Below are 7,633 nucleotides of genomic sequence, written 5' to 3' on the forward strand. Positions count from 1 at the left end.
AACTAATGTTGTCGAAATCTTTCTTGCAATAAATTAAATGTTGCAAAAGAGACATACATGGGCGGTTCAATAGGCCACGTGTCCAGCAAAGAAGGAAGCGGACGCTGGCCGTGAAATCAGCAGCGTGACAAAAATCTTTTCCCATAATATAAGGGAAAATATTTCTTTCAACCGGCTGATTTTTCCAGCGTATCCGTCGCCTCCCACGAACGAAGTGTGTCCTCCCAGTCATCCCACATACCACTTCACTGTTGCTACCTTATCTTGTCCTCCCAGGACTCCCACTCACATCTCGTTTTCCTTGTATCTTCTTCTCTCCTTCTCCAACTCATTCAGTATTCTCCATCAGGCATGCCTAGGATGAAGAGCATCCATGAACGTAGATGCAAGCAGCAGCTAGTGGCTTCAACAATAAGCGTTTATGAGGTAGCATGTGAGCTCGTAGGCTAACAACCAGCGACAATGTTTGGCAACACTCGCGACGGGAGCTCCGGTTTGGGTGGCCTTGTAGCTCATGGCAGCGATGGCTTCGCAGGTACTCGAAGACGGCAATGACGAATGATGGTTGGGTGGTCGACGATGGCTAGGAAACCACGGCAGACCAGCCGCGCTGGCGGCGATGACGAGGATTCTAGCCGGATCTCGTCGGATCCTTGATTATTTTTCTTGCAACATCCTCCCTGTTGCAAGAAAGATTCTGCAACATCACTAATGTTGCAAAACTTTCATCCATCAATACCTTTGTTTGAGAAAAAAATGCAATAATACCTTTGTTGCAAAAACCAATCCGTAACACAACCTCTGTTGCAAAAAAATTCTTCAACGCAACCTCTGTTGCACAAAAATTCTGCAACACAACCTGTGTTATAAATATTTCTGCAACATAGTCGTTGTTGCAGGAATCTGCAACACCATCTCTGTTATAAATGTTTCTCCAACAAAGCCGTTGTTGCGGGAATTAATGAGTGGGAGAGGGGACAAACAGGGCGTGGCAGGAGATAGATCGAACGCTGCCCATACGTAGATCCAACGGTCATCGAGGTGGCGGACGTATAACACACGTCGACGAGTAGACGCATAGTAGTCCCCATAATATAAAAATTAAAGTGAAGAAAGGAGACATCATAAGAACAAAATTGTCTTTTTCATTAAGAGATGATCTCTTAGCACAATATATCTCACCATGCTTTTAGAAATATCTAGTTATTAAGATAAAGCTAAGAGAACCCATTATCGACACGTTTTTATTGTCAGTGTATATTCTTTTAGTTGTGCGCATCACAATAATGCTGAAATGTTCAACCTCCTTTCATAGAGAAAAAGTACACATTGAAAAACGCCTTGTGGTTCTTGCGTCGCCCCATGCGGGCAATGAAACCCTAGTGCCCGAGCCACCCACTCCTCCACTCACTCCCTCTCGGCCACAACCTAAGGATGTTGTCGGTCGTCGCGTTACCTCCTATGAAGGTGGTTGCAAGGCTTTGCTATCATGCATTGCTCCAGGGAGCTTTTGATATAGGGGCATTGTAAGTGCATCTAGAGCTTTTGAAAGTGTGTTATATCGACTAGAGGGGGGTGAATAGGCGATTTTTAGAATTCCATCACTGAGGAAATTCCATTTGAGGAAATTCCTCACTGATGAATTACGTGCAGCGGAAATAGCGCAGGATCAGAAGTGCAAAGACTACTACAGCAGATTACTTGGTGAAGATTATGAGAATCGGTTTGCACAGTACGCAGGTAAACAGAATGCATGTGAAGCTTAACTCGAATGAAGAATTTGAGGTTGAGGGAATTCAGAGAAAGTCTTCACGCAAATTCTTCAAATAGAACAGATGAAAGTCTTCAACATACAATTTTAAGGAAATGAAAGAGCTGAAGAAATAGAACTCGTATCACGATGAAGACAGTTGTTGATGACCCAGTTCCATCTGTTGTGACAGTTGTACGTCTGGTTTGGAGCGGCTTGGTATTGAAACCAAAGGACACACAGTCTCGGGCACACAGTCCCTATCGTATTCTCCTTGAGCTAAGAACACACGGTCCTCGCCCAACACTCGTGGTAAGTCTTCAGGGCAGACTTCCAAACCCTCACAAACTCGGTCACCGGCGATCCACAATTGACTGCTGGATACTCTAGACCATGACGCCTAACCGTCTGGAGGATGCATAGTCCTCAAAGGTAAAAGGCTTTAGTTTAACACAGGAACAAATTCTCCAGTGATGCTCAATTACTTGGTTTTTGGTTTGGGGTTCGGTGTTTGGGGTATTTCCTCACTTGATGATTTTCACTCGAAGACTCTAAGGAATTTGGGTTGCTCTAAATGACAAGTGTTAGTTTCTCTCGGAGCAGCCAACCAACTAGTGGTTGTGGGGGCGGCTATTTATAGCCTGGGAGCATCCCGACATGATTTGACATAAATGCCCTTAAATAATGTGACCGTTGGGTGGATAAGATCAGTGAGGTGGCGCGTTTCACGACAACGGTTGGAACTTTCAACTCTGAAAGTCCTCATGTCTCTCATATTCCTCACTTGAGGTTTTGTAGGTTTAGGCTTGGGTTGAGCATCATGAGGGAATTCATTCCGTAGTATTACTTTGACCCCTTTTAACAGTATGGTGTTCCTATGACTCAAGAGTAAAGAAAATGAAACATAAAAGAGTAAATCTTCACGCTTCAAGGTCTTCGGATTGCTTTTCTTCAGGACACAACGAATTCCTCATCTTCAATATCTTCATGAGGAATATCAATTTCATCGCAATTTCTTCGCGATCAAAGTCTTCAACTTTAGACCAATTTCTTCAGCCGAAGACATACATTTTTAGGGGTCTATATTCATCGTATAACTCAAACTCCTCACCGACTTATAGAGCATGTGTACACTTACAAACACATTAGTCACTTAACCTATAAGTCTTCAAACCACCAAAATCACTAAGGGCCTTAGATGCACTTACAATCTCCCCCTTCTTGGTGGTTGATGACAATTAGGTTAAGTTTTCAAAGGGGATAAAAATATGAAGTGTAAATACTGAGTTTGAGGAATTTGAAATCAAGATACTTCGAGACTCCCCCTGAAGATGTGCATATTTTGAGGAATTTGCTTTGTACAGCAGATGCACATTGATGATTTATATCATGGAGATCTCCCCATGTATCTTGTAAATCATGCATACATTTGACATATGATACGACGAATTTGAAAATGCATGATGAAAAATGGTGTCTCACGTATTTCAGCATGCCTACATTAATATACTTTGAGGAGTAAGCATGCGAGGAAAAACGTTAAAAAGAGTCATAGCACCATCGGGCTTAAGTTACAACTGATATATCAAAACACTTCAGAAGAACCAAGTGTCTGTAACTTAATAAAGTTTATAATCCCCAAAATTGATCCCGCTTGAAGACTAACTCTCAGATTTCTCCCCCTTTGTCATCAAGTGACGAAACGGGACAAAACTGAGGACTAACGCCCTTTGAAGAAATTCACTTCTTGGCTGATGAAGAGGCGTGAGGATTCTTAGAGACGGGCTTCTTCCTTGGACCAGTTGCAATGTCTTATGGTTCTTCATCTGACTTAGCAGTGCAGAATGAAGAAAAAGAACCGTCCTCCAAGTCAGGAACTGGAATTGGCTTGAATTTCTTCTTCGGAGGCCACGACCAGTCGAAGTCTTGAGTAAACTCCAATTCCTCAAGTTCCTCTTGAGTCTTCAGATGAGCCAAGGTGCCCCAGGTTCGGTCAAACACCTCATGAAGATAATAGTGATTTTTCTTCACTGCATTCTGAGTTTCGTTGAGGGTTTTCACAATGGCACTGAATTGACGTTTAACCCACTTGTGATTGCGATCAACCTTTTGATGAAGACTGAGGAGTAGCTCTCTATTATTCATCACTCTGGGGGCAGTTGGGCTTGGTGGATCTTGGGTAGCAGTGTCATCATATGAAGAATATGAGTCTGCCTTGCGAAATTGGCCATCAAGGGGCCGATTTCCTTCATCAATAACATATTTGCATTTGCCTTCAACAGGCTCAAATGATTTCTTGATGACTTTGATCGGCGGCAGATATCCGAGGTGATTTTGAAAATCAGCTTGGTAGTTGATGCCTGACCTGTTTCTGATGAATCTCATAATCCACGGCGCATAAATCTTCAATTCAAATGGCGACAGTGCATTGTCAGCCAAAGTCCTCAAGAAGAAATCATCAAGGTTCATCGGTATGCCATGGATAACATTAAACAATATATTTTTCATGATGCCTACGACATCTTCTTCATCATCATGCCCTTTGATTGGAGCAATGGCATAAGACAGGATTCTGTAGACTGTTCTTGTTTCATACTTCAAGTCTTATACCAGAAATCGAGTCCTTGGAGGTTAGTCCTTGGCCAAAGGCTTCATGAGGACTTCCATCAGTCTGTTGGGCAGTTCTCGTTCATCATACATCAGCACTGCATCCTCTGAGGGAATTGAGATTGGAAGAGCTCGAAGCAATTCAGTTGCAGGCGCTTTGTAGTGCGTGTGCTGAGTCATCCAATCCAAAACCCAAGTGTTGACATCATTTGGGTCGCCAGAGATGTGGAGAATGGCGTAGAACTGAAGAATGATGTCAGTGTTCCAATCGCCGATGTCATTGCACAAAGGCAGTAATCCAGCTTCATGAAGAACGTTGAGGACTGGAGCAAAGCAAGGTATTTCCTGCATATCACAGTGAGGAATATGGGTATGCTGAAATATCTTGTTTCTCCCACAGAGCACTGAAGCATAATAGTTGAGTTGGTTCCTTGTCCAAAACTTCATGTGCCTGATGCGAAGCTTATCATATGGATTTTTGCCAGTGAAGTACATGTGTTCTTCATAAAATGCCTCTTCCTGAAACTTTGGCCTTTTGGAGAAAAGCTGACTCTGTAGTGGTTGAAGATTATGCTGCTGTTCTTGAGGAGTAGCCACTACCATTGTTGTTTCTGTGTTTACCACAACAATTACGGTTTCAGTGTTGGGCGCATTAGCATTTTCTTCAGTCTGAGCATTTTCCTCAGTTTGAGGATTTTCCTCAGCTTGAGGAATTTGCTTGTTGGAGGAGGCAGTTGCAGTATTTGTTGCTGCATTATCTTCAGCTGATGCAGCTGATTCTTGAGCAGATTCCTCACGAAAGGTTTTCCCATCAAAACCTGTGAGGATTTCAGTTGCAGCAGGAGTTGGAGGAATTTGAGTAGACCTGGGTGAGTGAGGATGAGTCTCTTTCCAGAAATCATCAAGAATCACTAGAGTGCTGCACCCAGCTTCATCATCACCCACTTGTTCTTCAGTGGTCATTGGAGGAATGGTGGACTGAGGAATATCGTCTATCTGTATTTCCTCATCCATTATTTCTTCATCTTCAGCATCCTCCATTTCTTCATCATCTTCAGGAATGACATAGTCAACTCCGAAGGGAACAATCAAGTAAGATGGAGCTACATTCAAGGGAGTAGCATCCACTGGGGCAGTTGAAGACTCTGACTGAGTGACCTTCTGGTGTTTGGCCTCTGAGGTTTCTGAGGTCATGGAAGCTTTTCTCTTCTTTGCTTCTTTCTCAGCAACTTTGGTCTTCTTGACGTCCGATGCAGACGGTGTCACTTTCTTCACCTTTGAGGGTTGTCGTGAAGGAACAATTTCTTCAAGCACTAGTGCAGTGTCAGGCCTGGCAGTTTCATTAGTTGGAGCATTTTCTTCACCTGGAATATCTTGAGGAATTTCCTCAGCAGATGGTTCATCAATTTTATCTTCCTCGGGCAGCTGAACCGTGTAGCTTGACTGAGGTGCTGCTTGCTGCTTTGGAGGGGCTACTCTCTTGTTGAACTCATCAACTACGACAGATGCAGCCTTGATGAAATTCACCTTGACTCCTTCACGATCAGTGTGAAAACTTGTATACTTATCTGTTAGGGTTTTAAGTTCAGCCTGAGTTGATACAAGTGCTTTAGGCGTCAGCTTGAGGAGATTCTGCTTGAGGAATTTCTCCTTCTTGATTTTTGCAGCCTTTTCTTGCTTGGCTTGCTTCTCTTTCCACTTTGCCTCATTGATGAAAGTGGCTACCATGTGGCTTACACCAGGGGGAAGTTTTAAGTCATCAACAGGAGTGTTCGGATCTTCATACCACAGGTCGATGAAGTCCAGCAAAACCTTCGGGTCCATTGCTAGAGGAATACAGCTGCCTGAGGCTTGAGCAACTCGTTCCTGCTTGTTTCTGATGATAGCTTGAAGTGTCTCCTCATCAAATTCTTCACTTCCTTCTGATGCAGAAAGAACGTTGATGACTTTGGTAGGACTTGGTCTGATGCCTCTTCCAGTAGTCATTTTAGTCTTCAATAAAGGTGGTGAAGACTTTGTAGCATAGCTCATGGCAGACGACACTGAGGAACTTGAGTGAGCAGGCTGATGATTAATGGGCTGCTTCTGTTGAGGTTGTGAAGACTGTGGTGATGTTAAAGTTTTTTCCACTGTTGGAGCCTTCTGAGACATTTGCTCTTTTGGCACTGAGACTTTTGGTTTCTTCAGCACAATATTCTTCTGAGGAATTGCTGTAGCAGAGGCCTCAGCAGCTGAAGAGGTGGCGGCAGTGCGTGTAGCAGCAGAGTCATCATTGAATTTCTTCATAGTTGCTTCTGCCTTCTTCTGTAGCTTAGACAGATATTTGCTCTTCTCATCAGGATACTCATCAATGGTTTCAATGCTTGAGGGATGAGCGGCTTGTTGATCACCCTGAGGAGGCCTCTTGCAAGGTGGCTTGAGGGCGAATTTCTCCGCATACTTAGGAGTAACATATTTGTACTCATTCCACTCCTTAGCCCACCTACGTTCGATTTTCTGAAGACTTATCTTGCGCTTCGCCATGGTTTCTTTGCCATTAATTTCCTCATCTGGAGTGCAGTAGTCAGCATATATTTCTTCTGGTATTTCAAAAGTTGTGTTCTATTCAAGCTTCTTTCCTCCCTTTTGCTTTCGGTCATCCTCCATTTTCTTCAACTGAGGCTTTTGCTGAGGAATATGAACTCTTGAAGATTCTGATGGCACAGGTAAAGTTTCTTCAAGGAACGCTGCAAATGAGTTAAGTTGATGAGAACATAGTGATTCATCAGCTGACATTTTGCACCTGTGAACAGAGTATAGGTATGAAGAATTCAGAGAGGTCATATGCGTTCTCAGGTTTGAAGAAATTAAAAAAATAGTAGTTGAGGAATTTGACCAGTGGATTGAGGAATTTGACTAAACATTATGATCCTGGGTTCCAGAGTTGTGCAGATTCGAGAATTTACACAATTGAGGAATCTCATGAAGAATTTGAGTGGCTTAGTGAAATTCATCATGTGTTTGATGAATGAGTGTGCATGGCTTACAGACACTCTAAGGAAAAACAGATTTCACGAGTCTAAAGTGAAATAATAGATCAACAGAGGCAGTAAAATTTGATTATAATTACCCTGAGGGAAGAACACGAAGAACTAAAGCAGTAAAAGAGAGAAGCTCTTCGATTCAGATCTTCCGCGCCCTAACTTGGCGACAGAGATCAGCTATGGCGGCGGCGGAGGAAGAGATTCCGCGTCCGGTGTGAGTTCGGCGACGGCGAGTGCGAGGCAGTGAAGCTTT

This window comes from Hordeum vulgare, chromosome 5H (assembly GCF_904849725.1).
Source record: "Hordeum vulgare subsp. vulgare chromosome 5H, MorexV3_pseudomolecules_assembly, whole genome shotgun sequence".
Classification (NCBI taxonomy): Eukaryota; Viridiplantae; Streptophyta; class Magnoliopsida; order Poales; family Poaceae; genus Hordeum; species Hordeum vulgare.